This window comes from Engystomops pustulosus, chromosome 4 (assembly GCF_040894005.1).
Source record: "Engystomops pustulosus chromosome 4, aEngPut4.maternal, whole genome shotgun sequence".
NCBI lineage: Eukaryota > Metazoa > Chordata > Amphibia > Anura > Leptodactylidae > Engystomops > Engystomops pustulosus.
The window spans coordinates 211,211,001-211,226,298 of NC_092414.1; the positions used below are offsets into that span (position 1 = coordinate 211,211,001).

General features: G+C 49.1%; 16 non-coding genes across 16 annotated transcripts; all 16 read left to right on the forward strand.

The window, feature by feature from the left end:
* Window positions 1–618: 618 nt before the first annotated feature.
* Window positions 619–692, forward strand: TRNAI-AAU (transfer RNA isoleucine (anticodon AAU)). The gene has a single exon. It is a non-coding gene; the product is annotated as a tRNA-Ile (tRNA).
* A 669-nt stretch (window positions 693–1,361) lies between these two features.
* On the forward strand, window positions 1,362–1,435 carry TRNAI-AAU (transfer RNA isoleucine (anticodon AAU)). The gene has a single exon. It is a non-coding gene; the product is annotated as a tRNA-Ile (tRNA).
* Window positions 1,436–2,104: 669 nt separating this feature from the next.
* On the forward strand, window positions 2,105–2,178 carry TRNAI-AAU (transfer RNA isoleucine (anticodon AAU)). Its single transcript has one exon. It is a non-coding gene; the product is annotated as a tRNA-Ile (tRNA).
* Window positions 2,179–2,847: 669 nt separating this feature from the next.
* TRNAI-AAU (transfer RNA isoleucine (anticodon AAU)) lies at window positions 2,848–2,921 on the forward strand. The gene has a single exon. It is a non-coding gene; the product is annotated as a tRNA-Ile (tRNA).
* Window positions 2,922–3,590: 669 nt separating this feature from the next.
* On the forward strand, window positions 3,591–3,664 carry TRNAI-AAU (transfer RNA isoleucine (anticodon AAU)). The gene has a single exon. It is a non-coding gene; the product is annotated as a tRNA-Ile (tRNA).
* Window positions 3,665–5,819: 2,155 nt separating this feature from the next.
* On the forward strand, window positions 5,820–5,893 carry TRNAI-AAU (transfer RNA isoleucine (anticodon AAU)). Its single transcript has one exon. It is a non-coding gene; the product is annotated as a tRNA-Ile (tRNA).
* Window positions 5,894–6,562: 669 nt separating this feature from the next.
* Window positions 6,563–6,636, forward strand: TRNAI-AAU (transfer RNA isoleucine (anticodon AAU)). Its single transcript has one exon. It is a non-coding gene; the product is annotated as a tRNA-Ile (tRNA).
* Window positions 6,637–7,305: 669 nt separating this feature from the next.
* TRNAI-AAU (transfer RNA isoleucine (anticodon AAU)) lies at window positions 7,306–7,379 on the forward strand. The gene has a single exon. It is a non-coding gene; the product is annotated as a tRNA-Ile (tRNA).
* A 669-nt stretch (window positions 7,380–8,048) lies between these two features.
* TRNAI-AAU (transfer RNA isoleucine (anticodon AAU)) lies at window positions 8,049–8,122 on the forward strand. The gene has a single exon. It is a non-coding gene; the product is annotated as a tRNA-Ile (tRNA).
* Window positions 8,123–8,791: 669 nt separating this feature from the next.
* Window positions 8,792–8,865, forward strand: TRNAI-AAU (transfer RNA isoleucine (anticodon AAU)). Its single transcript has one exon. It is a non-coding gene; the product is annotated as a tRNA-Ile (tRNA).
* Window positions 8,866–9,534: 669 nt separating this feature from the next.
* On the forward strand, window positions 9,535–9,608 carry TRNAI-AAU (transfer RNA isoleucine (anticodon AAU)). The gene has a single exon. It is a non-coding gene; the product is annotated as a tRNA-Ile (tRNA).
* A 1,412-nt stretch (window positions 9,609–11,020) lies between these two features.
* Window positions 11,021–11,094, forward strand: TRNAI-AAU (transfer RNA isoleucine (anticodon AAU)). Its single transcript has one exon. It is a non-coding gene; the product is annotated as a tRNA-Ile (tRNA).
* A 669-nt stretch (window positions 11,095–11,763) lies between these two features.
* TRNAI-AAU (transfer RNA isoleucine (anticodon AAU)) lies at window positions 11,764–11,837 on the forward strand. Its single transcript has one exon. It is a non-coding gene; the product is annotated as a tRNA-Ile (tRNA).
* A 669-nt stretch (window positions 11,838–12,506) lies between these two features.
* TRNAI-AAU (transfer RNA isoleucine (anticodon AAU)) lies at window positions 12,507–12,580 on the forward strand. The gene has a single exon. It is a non-coding gene; the product is annotated as a tRNA-Ile (tRNA).
* Window positions 12,581–13,249: 669 nt separating this feature from the next.
* On the forward strand, window positions 13,250–13,323 carry TRNAI-AAU (transfer RNA isoleucine (anticodon AAU)). Its single transcript has one exon. It is a non-coding gene; the product is annotated as a tRNA-Ile (tRNA).
* Window positions 13,324–13,992: 669 nt separating this feature from the next.
* TRNAI-AAU (transfer RNA isoleucine (anticodon AAU)) lies at window positions 13,993–14,066 on the forward strand. The gene has a single exon. It is a non-coding gene; the product is annotated as a tRNA-Ile (tRNA).
* Window positions 14,067–15,298: the final 1,232 nt, after the last annotated feature.

The following is a 15,298-nucleotide window of genomic DNA, read 5'->3' on the forward strand; positions in this document are numbered from 1 at the left end:
CGGGTACAAAGTCATACGGGATGGGCCTGAAAGCGTCAGATGAATGGCCACAGCCCACGGCCGGTCAGGGGCCAGATTCTTGAATTTTGGTGAGCTCTCTGTTATATAGTGGACAGGTTGCAAAACTCTTTCATTTCCGGCGAGCTCAGTTGGTTAGAGCATTATGCTAATAATGCCAAAGTCTCCAGTTCCATCTGTGTAGTTGCCTGGCTTTTCTCATCAGAATTAGGTCGGACCTGTCGGCCCTTTTATCCAGCTAGACAGTCATTTAAGAAGGCCCAGAAAGTGTTGTTAGATTTGCCAAAATACATGACCAGTGAGCTGAGTTGGTTAGAGCATTCTGCTAATCATGCCAAAGCCTCTGGTTCGAGCCCTGTAGTCACCTGGCTCTAATCTTCCCAAGTAGCTTAGAGTGCGATGCTAATTACATTAAGGTCGCAGCCTCAACCCCTGTGTGAGCCAGGCTCTTTTTTTCTGAAGACCCACTGCTATCTTTTGGACAGGTTGCACAGCCCTTTCTTTTCAATTGTGGGCAAACGGACCTTTAATCCCTTTTATTCGGTAGACATTCGGGCGGGTAGGGCCGGAAAGCATCAGAAGACCGAGCACATCACATATGGCCGGTTAGCTCAGTTGGTTAGAGCGTGGTGCTAATAACGCCAAGGTCGCGGGTTCGATCCCCGTACGGGCCAGTTCCTCCGCTTTTGGTGAGCTTTAGTAGGAGGACTGTTAAGCCCTTCTACCGGGTACAAAGTCATACGGGATGGGCCAGAAAGCGTCAGATGAATGGCCACAGCCCACGGCCGGTCAGGGGCCAGATTCTTGAATTTTGGTGAGCTCTCTGTTATATAGTGGACAGGTTGCAAAACTCTTTCATTTCCGGCGAGCTCAGTTGGTTAGAGCATTATGCTAATAATGCCAAAGTCTCCAGTTCCATCTGTGTAGTTGCCTGGCTTTTCTCATCAGAATTAGGTCGGACCTGTCGGCCCTTTTATCCAGCTAGACAGTCATTTAAGAAGGCCCAGAAAGTGTTGTTAGATTTGCCAAAATACATGACCAGTGAGCTGAGTTGGTTAGAGCATTCTGCTAATCATGCCAAAGCCTCTGGTTCGAGCCCTGTAGTCACCTGGCTCTAATCTTCCCAAGTAGCTTAGAGTGCGATGCTAATTACATTAAGGTCGCAGCCTCAACCCCTGTGTGAGCCAGGCTCTTTTTTTCTGAAGACCCACAGCTATCTTTTGGACAGGTTGCACAGCCCTTTCTTTTCAATTGTGGGCAAACGGACCTTTAATCCCTTTTATTCGGTAGACATTCGGGCGGGTAGGGCCGGAAAGCATCAGAAGACCGAGCACATCACATATGGCCGGTTAGCTCAGTTGGTTAGAGCGTGGTGCTAATAACGCCAAGGTCGCGGGTTCGATCCCCGTACGGGCCAGTTCCTCCGCTTTTGGTGAGCTTTAGTAGGAGGACTGTTAAGCCCTTCTACCGGGTACAAAGTCATACGGGATGGGCCAGAAAGCGTCAGATGAATGGCCACAGCCCACGGCCGGTCAGGGGCCAGATTCTTGAATTTTGGTGAGCTCTCTGTTATATAGTGGACAGGTTGCAAAACTCTTTCATTTCCGGCGAGCTCAGTTGGTTAGAGCATTATGCTAATAATGCCAAAGTCTCCAGTTCCATCTGTGTAGTTGCCTGGCTTTTCTCATCAGAATTAGGTCGGACCTGTCGGCCCTTTTATCCAGCTAGACAGTCATTTAAGAAGGCCCAGAAAGTGTTGTTAGATTTGCCAAAATACATGACCAGTGAGCTGAGTTGGTTAGAGCATTCTGCTAATCATGCCAAAGCCTCTGGTTCGAGCCCTGTAGTCACCTGGCTCTAATCTTCCCAAGTAGCTTAGAGTGCGATGCTAATTACATTAAGGTCGCAGCCTCAACCCCTGTGTGAGCCAGGCTCTTTTTTTCTGAAGACCCACTGCTATCTTTTGGACAGGTTGCACAGCCCTTTCTTTTCAATTGTGGGCAAACGGACCTTTAATCCCTTTTATTCGGTAGACATTCGGGCGGGTAGGGCCGGAAAGCATCAGAAGACCGAGCACATCACATATGGCCGGTTAGCTCAGTTGGTTAGAGCGTGGTGCTAATAACGCCAAGGTCGCGGGTTCGATCCCCGTACGGGCCAGTTCCTCCGCTTTTGGTGAGCTTTAGTAGGAGGACTGTTAAGCCCTTCTACCGGGTACAAAGTCATACGGGATGGGCCAGAAAGCGTCAGATGAATGGCCACAGCCCACGGCCGGTCAGGGGCCAGATTCTTGAATTTTGGTGAGCTCTCTGTTATATAGTGGACAGGTTGCAAAACTCTTTCATTTCCGGCGAGCTCAGTTGGTTAGAGCATTATGCTAATAATGCCAAAGTCTCCAGTTCCATCTGTGTAGTTGCCTGGCTTTTCTCATCAGAATTAGGTCGGACCTGTCGGCCCTTTTATCCAGCTAGACAGTCATTTAAGAAGGCCCAGAAAGTGTTGTTAGATTTGCCAAAATACATGACCAGTGAGCTGAGTTGGTTAGAGCATTCTGCTAATCATGCCAAAGCCTCTGGTTCGAGCCCTGTAGTCACCTGGCTCTAATCTTCCCAAGTAGCTTAGAGTGCGAAGCTAATTACATTAAGGTCGCAGCCTCAACCCCTGTGTGAGCCAGGCTCTTTTTTTCTGAAGACCCACTGCTATCTTTTGGACAGGTTGCACAGCCCTTTCTTTTCAATTGTGGGCAAACGGACCTTTAATCCCTTTTATTCGGTAGACATTCGGGCGGGTAGGGCCGGAAAGCATCAGAAGACCGAGCACATCACATATGGCCGGTTAGCTCAGTTGGTTAGAGCGTGGTGCTAATAACGCCAAGGTCGCGGGTTCGATCCCCGTACGGGCCAGTTCCTCCGCTTTTGGTGAGCTTTAGTAGGAGGACTGTTAAGCCCTTCTACCGGGTACAAAGTCATACGGGATGGGCCAGAAAGCGTCAGATGAATGGCCACAGCCCACGGCCGGTCAGGGGCCAGATTCTTGAATTTTGGTGAGCTCTCTGTTATATAGTGGACAGGTTGCAAAACTCTTTCATTTCCGGCGAGCTCAGTTGGTTAGAGCATTATGCTAATAATGCCAAAGTCTCCAGTTCCATCTGTGTAGTTGCCTGGCTTTTCTCATCAGAATTAGGTCGGACCTGTCGGCCCTTTTATCCAGCTAGACAGTCATTTAAGAAGGCCCAGAAAGTGTTGTTAGATTTGCCAAAATACATGACCAGTGAGCTGAGTTGGTTAGAGCATTCTGCTAATCATGCCAAAGCCTCTGGTTCGAGCCCTGTAGTCACCTGGCTCTAATCTTCCCAAGTAGCTTAGAGTGCGATGCTAATTACATTAAGGTCGCAGCCTCAACCCCTGTGTGAGCCAGGCTCTTTTTTTCTGAAGACCCACTGCTATCTTTTGGACAGGTTGCACAGCCCTTTCTTTTCAATTGTGGGCAAACGGACCTTTAATCCCTTTTATTCGGTAGACATTCGGGCGGGTAGGGCCGGAAAGCATCAGAAGACCGAGCACATCACATATGGCCGGTTAGCTCAGTTGGTTAGAGCGTGGTGCTAATAACGCCAAGGTCGCGGGTTCGATCCCCGTACGGGCCAGTTCCTCCGCTTTTGGTGAGCTTTAGTAGGAGGACTGTTAAGCCCTTCTACCGGGTACAAAGTCATACGGGATGGGCCAGAAAGCGTCAGATGAATGGCCACAGCCCACGGCCGGTCAGGGGCCAGATTCTTGAATTTTGGTGAGCTCTCTGTTATATAGTGGACAGGTTGCAAAACTCTTTCATTTCCGGCGAGCTCAGTTGGTTAGAGCATTATGCTAATAATGCCAAAGTCTCCAGTTCCATCTGTGTAGTTGCCTGGCTTTTCTCATCAGAATTAGGTCGGACCTGTCGGCCCTTTTATCCAGCTAGACAGTCATTTAAGAAGGCCCAGAAAGTGTTGTTAGATTTGCCAAAATACATGACCAGTGAGCTGAGTTGGTTAGAGCATTCTGCTAATCATGCCAAAGCCTCTGGTTCGAGCCCTGTAGTCACCTGGCTCTAATCTTCCCAAGTAGCTTAGAGTGCGATGCTAATTACATTAAGGTCGCAGCCTCAACCCCTGTGTGAGCCAGGCTCTTTTTTTCTGAAGACCCACTGCTATCTTTTGGACAGGTTGCACAGCCCTTTCTTTTCAATTGTGGGCAAACGGACCTTTAATCCCTTTTATTCGGTAGACATTCGGGCGGGTAGGGCCGGAAAGCATCAGAAGACCGAGCACATCACATATGGCCGGTTAGCTCAGTTGGTTAGAGCGTGGTGCTAATAACGCCAAGGTCGCGGGTTCGATCCCCGTATGGGCCAGTTCCTCCGCTTTTGGTGAGCTTTAGTAGGAGGACTGTTAAGCCCTTCTACCGGGTACAAAGTCATACGGGATGGGCCAGAAAGCGTCAGATGAATGGCCACAGCCCACGGCCGGTCAGGGGCCAGATTCTTGAATTTTGGTGAGCTCTCTGTTATATAGTGGACAGGTTGCAAAACTCTTTCATTTCCGGCGAGCTCAGTTGGTTAGAGCATTATGCTAATAATGCCAAAGTCTCCAGTTCCATCTGTGTAGTTGCCTGGCTTTTCTCATCAGAATTAGGTCGGACCTGTCGGCCCTTTTATCCAGCTAGACAGTCATTTAAGAAGGCCCAGAAAGTGTTGTTAGATTTGCCAAAATACATGACCAGTGAGCTGAGTTGGTTAGAGCATTCTGCTAATCATGCCAAAGCCTCTGGTTCGAGCCCTGTAGTCACCTGGCTCTAATCTTCCCAAGTAGCTTAGAGTGCGATGCTAATTACATTAAGGTCGCAGCCTCAACCCCTGTGTGAGCCAGGCTCTTTTTTTCTGAAGACCCACTGCTATCTTTTGGACAGGTTGCACAGCCCTTTCTTTTCAATTGTGGGCAAACGGACCTTTAATCCCTTTTATTCGGTAGACATTCGGGCGGGTAGGGCCGGAAAGCATCAGAAGACCGAGCACATCACATATGGCCGGTTAGCTCAGTTGGTTAGAGCGTGGTGCTAATAACGCCAAGGTCGCGGGTTCGATCCCCGTACGTGCCAGTTCCTCCGCTTTTGGTGAGCTTTAGTAGGAGGACTGTTAAGCCCTTCTACCGGGTACAAAGTCATACGGGATGGGCCAGAAATGGTCAGATGAATGGCCACAGCCCACGGCCGGTCAGGGGCCAGATTCTTGAATTTTGGATAGCTCTCTGTTATATAGTGGACAGGTTGCAAAACTCTTTCATTTCCGGCGAGCTCAGTTGGTTAGAGCATTATGCTAATAATGCCAAAGTCTCCAGTTCCATCTGTGTAGTTGCCTGGCTTTTCTCATCAGAATTAGGTCGGACCTGTCGGCCCTTTTATCCAGCTAGACAGTCATTTAAGAAGGCCCAGAAAGTGTTGTTAGATTTGCCAAAATACATGACCAGTGAGCTGAGTTGGTTAGAGCATTCTGCTAATCATGCCAAAGCCTCTGGTTCGAGCCCTGTAGTCACCTGGCTCTAATCTTCCCAAGTAGCTTAGAGTGCGATGCTAATTACATTAAGGTCGCAGCCTCAACCCCTGTGTGAGCCAGGCTCTTTTTTTCTGAAGACCCACTGCTATCTTTTGGACAGGTTGCACAGCCCTTTCTTTTCAATTGTGGGCAAACGGACCTTTAATCCCTTTTATTCGGTAGACATTCGGGCGGGTAGGGCCGGAAAGCATCAGAAGACCGAGCACATCACATATGGCCGGTTAGCTCAGTTGGTTAGAGCGTGGTGCTAATAACGCCAAGGTCGCGGGTTCGATCCCCGTACGGGCCAGTTCCTCTGCTTTTGGTGAGCTTTAGTAGGAGGACTGTTAAGCCCTTCTACCGGGTACAAAGTCATACGGGATGGGCCAGAAAGCGTCAGATGAATGGCCACAGCCCACGGCCGGTCAGGGGCCAGATTCTTGAATTTTGGTGAGCTCTCTGTTATATAGTGGACAGGTTGCAAAACTCTTTCATTTCCGGCGAGCTCAGTTGGTTAGAGCATTATGCTAATAATGCCAAAGTCTCCAGTTCCATCTGTGTAGTTGCCTGGCTTTTCTCATCAGAATTAGGTCGGACCTGTCGGCCCTTTTATCCAGCTAGACAGTCATTTAAGAAGGCCCAGAAAGTGTTGTTAGATTTGCCAAAATACATGACCAGTGAGCTGAGTTGGTTAGAGCATTCTGCTAATCATGCCAAAGCCTCTGGTTCGAGCCCTGTAGTCACCTGGCTCTAATCTTCCCAAGTAGCTTAGAGTGCGATGCTAATTACATTAAGGTCGCAGCCTCAACCCCTGTGTGAGCCAGGCTCTTTTTTTCTGAAGACCCACTGCTATCTTTTGGACAGGTTGCACAGCCCTTTCTTTTCAATTGTGGGCAAACGGACCTTTAATCCCTTTTATTCGGTAGGCATTCGGGCGGGTAGGGCCGGAAAGCATCAGAAGACCGAGCACATCACATATGGCCGGTTAGCTCAGTTGGTTAGAGCGTGGTGCTAATAACGCCAAGGTCGCGGGTTCGATCCCCGTACGGGCCAGTTCCTCCGCTTTTGGTGAGCTTTAGTAGGAGGACTGTTAAGCCCTTCTACCGGGTACAAAGTCATACGGGATGGGCCTGAAAGCGTCAGATGAATGGCCACAGCCCACGGCCGGTCAGGGGCCAGATTCTTGAATTTTGGTGAGCTCTCTGTTATATAGTGGACAGGTTGCAAAACTCTTTCATTTCCGGCGAGCTCAGTTGGTTAGAGCATTATGCTAATAATGCCAAAGTCTCCAGTTCCATCTGTGTAGTTGCCTGGCTTTTCTCATCAGAATTAGGTCGGACCTGTCGGCCCTTTTATCCAGCTAGACAGTCATTTAAGAAGGCCCAGAAAGTGTTGTTAGATTTGCCAAAATACATGACCAGTGAGCTGAGTTGGTTAGAGCATTCTGCTAATCATGCCAAAGCCTCTGGTTCGAGCCCTGTAGTCACCTGGCTCTAATCTTCCCAAGTAGCTTAGAGTGCGATGCTAATTACATTAAGGTCGCAGCCTCAACCCCTGAGTGAGCCAGGCTCTTTTTTTCTGAAGACCCACTGCTATCTTTTGGACAGGTTGCACAGCCCTTTCTTTTCAATTGTGGGCAAACGGACCTTTAATCCCTTTTATTCGGTAGACATTCGGGCGGGTAGGGCCGGAAAGCATCAGAAGACCGAGCACATCACATATGGCCGGTTAGCTCAGTTGGTTAGAGCGTGGTGCTAATAACGCCAAGGTCGCGGGTTCGATCCCCGTACGGGCCAGTTCCTCCGCTTTTGGTGAGCTTTAGTAGGAGGACTGTTAAGCCCTTCTACCGGGTACAAAGTCATACGGGATGGGCCAGAAAGCGTCAGATGAATGGCCACAGCCCACGGCCGGTCAGGGGCCAGATTCTTGAATTTTGGTGAGCTCTCTGTTATATAGTGGACAGGTTGCAAAACTCTTTCATTTCCGGCGAGCTCAGTTGGTTAGAGCATTATGCTAATAATGCCAAAGTCTCCAGTTCCATCTGTGTAGTTGCCTGGCTTTTCTCATCAGAATTAGGTCGGACCTGTCGGCCCTTTTATCCAGCTAGACAGTCATTTAAGAAGGCCCAGAAAGTGTTGTTAGATTTGCCAAAATACATGACCAGTGAGCTGAGTTGGTTAGAGCATTCTGCTAATCATGCCAAAGCCTCTGGTTCGAGCCCTGTAGTCACCTGGCTCTAATCTTCCCAAGTAGCTTAGAGTGCGATGCTAATTACATTAAGGTCGCAGCCTCAACCCCTGTGTGAGCCAGGCTCTTTTTTTCTGAAGACCCACTGCTATCTTTTGGACAGGTTGCACAGCCCTTTCTTTTCAATTGTGGGCAAACGGACCTTTAATCCCTTTTATTCGGTAGACATTCGGGCGGGTAGGGCCGGAAAGCATCAGAAGACCGAGCACATCACATATGGCCGGTTAGCTCAGTTGGTTAGAGCGTGGTGCTAATAACGCCAAGGTCGCGGGTTCGATCCCCGTACGGGCCAGTTCCTCTGCTTTTGGTGAGCTTTAGTAGGAGGACTGTTAAGCCCTTCTACCGGGTACAAAGTCATACGGGATGGGCCAGAAAGCGTCAGATGAATGGCCACAGCCCACGGCCGGTCAGGGGCCAGATTCTTGAATTTTGGTGAGCTCTCTGTTATATAGTGGACAGGTTGCAAAACTCTTTCATTTCCGGCGAGCTCAGTTGGTTAGAGCATTATGCTAATAATGCCAAAGTCTCCAGTTCCATCTGTGTAGTTGCCTGGCTTTTCTCATCAGAATTAGGTCGGACCTGTCGGCCCTTTTATCCAGCTAGACAGTCATTTAAGAAGGCCCAGAAAGTGTTGTTAGATTTGCCAAAATACATGACCAGTGAGCTGAGTTGGTTAGAGCATTCTGCTAATCATGCCAAAGCCTCTGGTTCGAGCCCTGTAGTCACCTGGCTCTAATCTTCCCAAGTAGCTTAGAGTGCGATGCTAATTACATTAAGGTCGCAGCCTCAACCCCTGTGTGAGCCAGGCTCTTTTTTTCTGAAGACCCACTGCTATCTTTTGGACAGGTTGCACAGCCCTTTCTTTTCAATTGTGGGCAAACGGACCTTTAATCCCTTTTATTCGGTAGACATTCGGGCGGGTAGGGCCGGAAAGCATCAGAAGACCGAGCACATCACATATGGCCGGTTAGCTCAGTTGGTTAGAGCGTGGTGCTAATAACGCCAAGGTCGCGGGTTCGATCCCCGTACGGGCCAGTTCCTCCGCTTTTGGTGAGCTTTAGTAGGAGGACTGTTAAGCCCTTCTACCGGGTACAAAGTCATACGGGATGGGCCAGAAAGCGTCAGATGAATGGCCACAGCCCACGGCCGGTCAGGGGCCAGATTCTTGAATTTTGGTGAGCTCTCTGTTATATAGTGGACAGGTTGCAAAACTCTTTCATTTCCGGCGAGCTCAGTTGGTTAGAGCATTATGCTAATAATGCCAAAGTCTCCAGTTCCATCTGTGTAGTTGCCTGGCTTTTCTCATCAGAATTAGGTCGGACCTGTCGGCCCTTTTATCCAGCTAGACAGTCATTTAAGAAGGCCCAGAAAGTGTTGTTAGATTTGCCAAAATACATGACCAGTGAGCTGAGTTGGTTAGAGCATTCTGCTAATCATGCCAAAGCCTCTGGTTCGAGCCCTGTAGTCACCTGGCTCTAATCTTCCCAAGTAGCTTAGAGTGCGATGCTAATTACATTAAGGTCGCAGCCTCAACCCCTGTGTGAGCCAGGCTCTTTTTTTCTGAAGACCCACTGCTATCTTTTGGACAGGTTGCACAGCCCTTTCTTTTCAATTGTGGGCAAACGGACCTTTAATCCCTTTTATTCGGTAGACATTCGGGCGGGTAGGGCCGGAAAGCATCAGAAGACCGAGCACATCACATATGGCCGGTTAGCTCAGTTGGTTAGAGCGTGGTGCTAATAACGCCAAGGTCGCGGGTTCGATCCCCGTACGGGCCAGTTCCTCCGCTTTTGGTGAGCTTTAGTAGGAGGACTGTTAAGCCCTTCTACCGGGTACAAAGTCATACGGGATGGGCCAGAAAGCGTCAGATGAATGGCCACAGCCCACGGCCGGTCAGGGGCCAGATTCTTGAATTTTGGTGAGCTCTCTGTTATATAGTGGACAGGTTGCAAAACTCTTTCATTTCCGGCGAGCTCAGTTGGTTAGAGCATTATGCTAATAATGCCAAAGTCTCCAGTTCCATCTGTGTAGTTGCCTGGCTTTTCTCATCAGAATTAGGTCGGACCTGTCGGCCCTTTTATCCAGCTAGACAGTCATTTAAGAAGGCCCAGAAAGTGTTGTTAGATTTGCCAAAATACATGACCAGTGAGCTGAGTTGGTTAGAGCATTCTGCTAATCATGCCAAAGCCTCTGGTTCGAGCCCTGTAGTCACCTGGCTCTAATCTTCCCAAGTAGCTTAGAGTGCGATGCTAATTACATTAAGGTCGCAGCCTCAACCCCTGTGTGAGCCAGGCTCTTTTTTTCTGAAGACCCACTGCTATCTTTTGGACAGGTTGCACAGCCCTTTCTTTTCAATTGTGGGCAAACGGACCTTTAATCCCTTTTATTCGGTAGACATTCGGGCGGGTAGGGCCGGAAAGCATCAGAAGACCGAGCACATCACATATGGCCGGTTAGCTCAGTTGGTTAGAGCGTGGTGCTAATAACGCCAAGGTCGCGGGTTCCATCCCCGTACGGGCCAGTTCCTCCGCTTTTGGTGAGCTTTAGTAGGAGGACTGTTAAGCCCTTCTACCGGGTACAAAGTCATACGGGATGGGCCAGAAAGCGTCAGATGAATGGCCACAGCCCACGGCCGGTCAGGGGCCAGATTCTTGAATTTTGGTGAGCTCTCTGTTATATAGTGGACAGGTTGCAAAACTCTTTCATTTCCGGCGAGCTCAGTTGGTTAGAGCATTATGCTAATAATGCCAAAGTCTCCAGTTCCATCTGTGTAGTTGCCTGGCTTTTCTCATCAGAATTAGGTCGGACCTGTCGGCCCTTTTATCCAGCTAGACAGTCATTTAAGAAGGCCCAGAAAGTGTTGTTAGATTTGCCAAAATACATGACCAGTGAGCTGAGTTGGTTAGAGCATTCTGCTAATCATGCCAAAGCCTCTGGTTCGAGCCCTGTAGTCACCTGGCTCTAATCTTCCCAAGTAGCTTAGAGTGCGATGCTAATTACATTAAGGTCGCAGCCTCAACCCCTGAGTGAGCCAGGCTCTTTTTTTCTGAAGACCCACTGCTATCTTTTGGACAGGTTGCACAGCCCTTTCTTTTCAATTGTGGGCAAACGGACCTTTAATCCCTTTTATTCGGTAGACATTCGGGCGGGTAGGGCCGGAAAGCATCAGAAGACCGAGCACATCACATATGGCCGGTTAGCTCAGTTGGTTAGAGCGTGGTGCTAATAACGCCAAGGTCGCGGGTTCGATCCCCGTACGGGCCAGTTCCTCTGCTTTTGGTGAGCTTTAGTAGGAGGACTGTTAAGCCCTTCTACCGGGTACAAAGTCATACGGGATGGGCCAGAAAGCGTCAGATGAATGGCCACAGCCCACGGCCGGTCAGGGGCCAGATTCTTGAATTTTGGATAGCTCTCTGTTATATAGTGGACAGGTTGCAAAACTCTTTCATTTCCGGCGAGCTCAGTTGGTTAGAGCATTATGCTAATAATGCCAAAGTCTCCAGTTCCATCTGTGTAGTTGCCTGGCTTTTCTCATCAGAATTAGGTCGGACCTGTCGGCCCTTTTATCCAGCTAGACAGTCATTTAAGAAGGCCCAGAAAGTGTTGTTAGATTTGCCAAAATACATGACCAGTGAGCTGAGTTGGTTAGAGCATTCTGCTAATCATGCCAAAGCCTCTGGTTCGAGCCCTGTAGTCACCTGGCTCTAATCTTCCCAAGTAGCTTAGAGTGCGATGCTAATTACATTAAGGTCGCAGCCTCAACCCCTGTGTGAGCCAGGCTCTTTTTTTCTGAAGACCCACTGCTATCTTTTGGACAGGTTGCACAGCCCTTTCTTTTCAATTGTGGGCAAACGGACCTTTAATCCCTTTTATTCGGTAGACATTCGGGCGGGTAGGGCCGGAAAGCATCAGAAGACCGAGCACATCACATATGGCCGGTTAGCTCAGTTGGTTAGAGCGTGGTGCTAATAACGCCAAGGTCGCGGGTTCGATCCCCGTACGGGCCAGTTCCTCCGCTTTTGGTGAGCTTTAGTAGGAGGACTGTTAAGCCCTTCTACCGGGTACAAAGTCATACGGGATGGGCCAGAAAGCGTCAGATGAATGGCCACAGCCCACGGCCGGTCAGGGGCCAGATTCTTGAATTTTGGTGAGCTCTCTGTTATATAGTGGACAGGTTGCAAAACTCTTTCATTTCCGGCGAGCTCAGTTGGTTAGAGCATTATGCTAATAATGCCAAAGTCTCCAGTTCCATCTGTGTAGTTGCCTGGCTTTTCTCATCAGAATTAGGTCGGACCTGTCGGCCCTTTTATCCAGCTAGACAGTCATTTAAGAAGGCCCAGAAAGTGTTGTTAGATTTGCCAAAATACATGACCAGTGAGCTGAGTTGGTTAGAGCATTCTGCTAATCATGCCAAAGCCTCTGGTTCGAGCCCTGTAGTCACCTGGCTCTAATCTTCCCAAGTAGCTTAGAGTGCGATGCTAATTACATTAAGGTCGCAGCCTCAACCCCTGTGTGAGCCAGGCTCTTTTTTTCTGAAGACCCACTGCTATCTTTTGGACAGGTTGCACAGCCCTTTCTTTTCAATTGTGGGCAAACGGACCTTTAATCCCTTTTATTCGGTAGACATTCGGGCGGGTAGGGCCGGAAAGCATCAGAAGACCGAGCACATCACATATGGCCGGTTAGCTCAGTTGGTTAGAGCGTGGTGCTAATAACGCCAAGGTCGCGGGTTCGATCCCCGTACGGGCCAGTTCCTCCGCTTTTGGTGAGCTTTAGTAGGAGGACTGTTAAGCCCTTCTACCGGGTACAAAGTCATACGGGATGGGCCAGAAAGCGTCAGATGAATGGCCACAGCCCACGGCCGGTCAGGGGCCAGATTCTTGAATTTTGGATAGCTCTCTGTTATATAGTGGACAGGTTGCAAAACTCTTTCATTTCCGGCGAGCTCAGTTGGTTAGAGCATTATGCTAATAATGCCAAAGTCTCCAGTTCCATCTGTGTAGTTGCCTGGCTTTTCTCATCAGAATTAGGTCGGACCTGTCGGCCCTTTTATCCAGCTAGACAGTCATTTAAGAAGGCCCAGAAAGTGTTGTTAGATTTGCCAAAATACATGACCAGTGAGCTGAGTTGGTTAGAGCATTCTGCTAATCATGCCAAAGCCTCTGGTTCGAGCCCTGTAGTCACCTGGCTCTAATCTTCCCAAGTAGCTTAGAGTGCGATGCTAATTACATTAAGGTCGCAGCCTCAACCCCTGTGTGAGCCAGGCTCTTTTTTTCTGAAGACCCACTGCTATCTTTTGGACAGGTTGCACAGCCCTTTCTTTTCAATTGTGGGCAAACGGACCTTTAATCCCTTTTATTCGGTAGACATTCGGGCGGGTAGGGCCGGAAAGCATCAGAAGACCGAGCACATCACATATGGCCGGTTAGCTCAGTTGGTTAGAGCGTGGTGCTAATAACGCCAAGGTCGCGGGTTCGATCCCCGTACGGGCCAGTTCCTCTGCTTTTGGTGAGCTTTAGTAGGAGGACTGTTAAGCCCTTCTACCGGGTACAAAGTCATACGGGATGGGCCAGAAAGCGTCAGATGAATGGCCACAGCCCACGGCCGGTCAGGGGCCAGATTCTTGAATTTTGGTGAGCTCTCTGTTATATAGTGGACAGGTTGCAAAACTCTTTCATTTCCGGCGAGCTCAGTTGGTTAGAGCATTATGCTAATAATGCCAAAGTCTCCAGTTCCATCTGTGTAGTTGCCTGGCTTTTCTCATCAGAATTAGGTCGGACCTGTCGGCCCTTTTATCCAGCTAGACAGTCATTTAAGAAGGCCCAGAAAGTGTTGTTAGATTTGCCAAAATACATGACCAGTGAGCTGAGTTGGTTAGAGCATTCTGCTAATCATGCCAAAGCCTCTGGTTCGAGCCCTGTAGTCACCTGGCTCTAATCTTCCCAAGTAGCTTAGAGTGCGATGCTAATTACATTAAGGTCGCAGCCTCAACCCCTGTGTGAGCCAGGCTCTTTTTTTCTGAAGACCCACTGCTATCTTTTGGACAGGTTGCACAGCCCTTTCTTTTCAATTGTGGGCAAACGGACCTTTAATCCCTTTTATTCGGTAGACATTCGGGCGGGTAGGGCCGGAAAGCATCAGAAGACCGAGCACATCACATATGGCCGGTTAGCTCAGTTGGTTAGAGCGTGGTGCTAATAACGCCAAGGTCGCGGGTTCGATCCCCGTACGGGCCAGTTCCTCCGCTTTTGGTGAGCTTTAGTAGGAGGACTGTTAAGCCCTTCTACCGGGTACAAAGTCATACGGGATGGGCCAGAAAGCGTCAGATGAATGGCCACAGCCCACGGCCGGTCAGGGGCCAGATTCTTGAATTTTGGTGAGCTCTCTGTTATATAGTGGACAGGTTGCAAAACTCTTTCATTTCCGGCGAGCTCAGTTGGTTAGAGCATTATGCTAATAATGCCAAAGTCTCCAGTTCCATCTGTGTAGTTGCCTGGCTTTTCTCATCAGAATTAGGTCGGACCTGTCGGCCCTTTTATCCAGCTAGACAGTCATTTAAGAAGGCCCAGAAAGTGTTGTTAGATTTGCCAAAATACATGACCAGTGAGCTGAGTTGGTTAGAGCATTCTGCTAATCATGCCAAAGCCTCTGGTTCGAGCCCTGTAGTCACCTGGCTCTAATCTTCCCAAGTAGCTTAGAGTGCGATGCTAATTACATTAAGGTCGCAGCCTCAACCCCTGTGTGAGCCAGGCTCTTTTTTTCTGAAGACCCACTGCTATCTTTTGGACAGGTTGCACAGCCCTTTCTTTTCAATTGTGGGCAAACGGACCTTTAATCCCTTTTATTCGGTAGACATTCGGGCGGGTAGGGCCGGAAAGCATCAGAAGACCGAGCACATCACATATGGCCGGTTAGCTCAGTTGGTTAGAGCGTGGTGCTAATAACGCCAAGGTCGCGGGTTCCATCCCCGTACGGGCCAGTTCCTCCGCTTTTGGTGAGCTTTAGTAGGAGGACTGTTAAGCCCTTCTACCGGGTACAAAGTCATACGGGATGGGCCAGAAAGCGTCAGATGAATGGCCACAGCCCACGGCCGGTCAGGGGCCAGATTCTTGAATTTTGGTGAGCTCTCTGTTATATAGTGGACAGGTTGCAAAACTCTTTCATTTCCGGCGAGCTCAGTTGGTTAGAGCATTATGCTAATAATGCCAAAGTCTCCAGTTCTATCTGTGTAGTTGCCTGGCTTTTCTCATCAGAATTAGGTCGGACCTGTCGGCCCTTTTATCCAGCTAGACAGTCATTTAAGAAGGCCCAGAAAGTGTTGTTAGATTTGCCAAAATACATGACCAGTGAGCTGAGTTGGTTAGAGCATTCTGCTAATCATGCCAAAGCCTCTGGTTCGAGCCCTGTAGTCACCTGGCTCTAATCTTCCCAAGTAGCTTAGAGTGCGATGCTAATTACATTAAGGTCG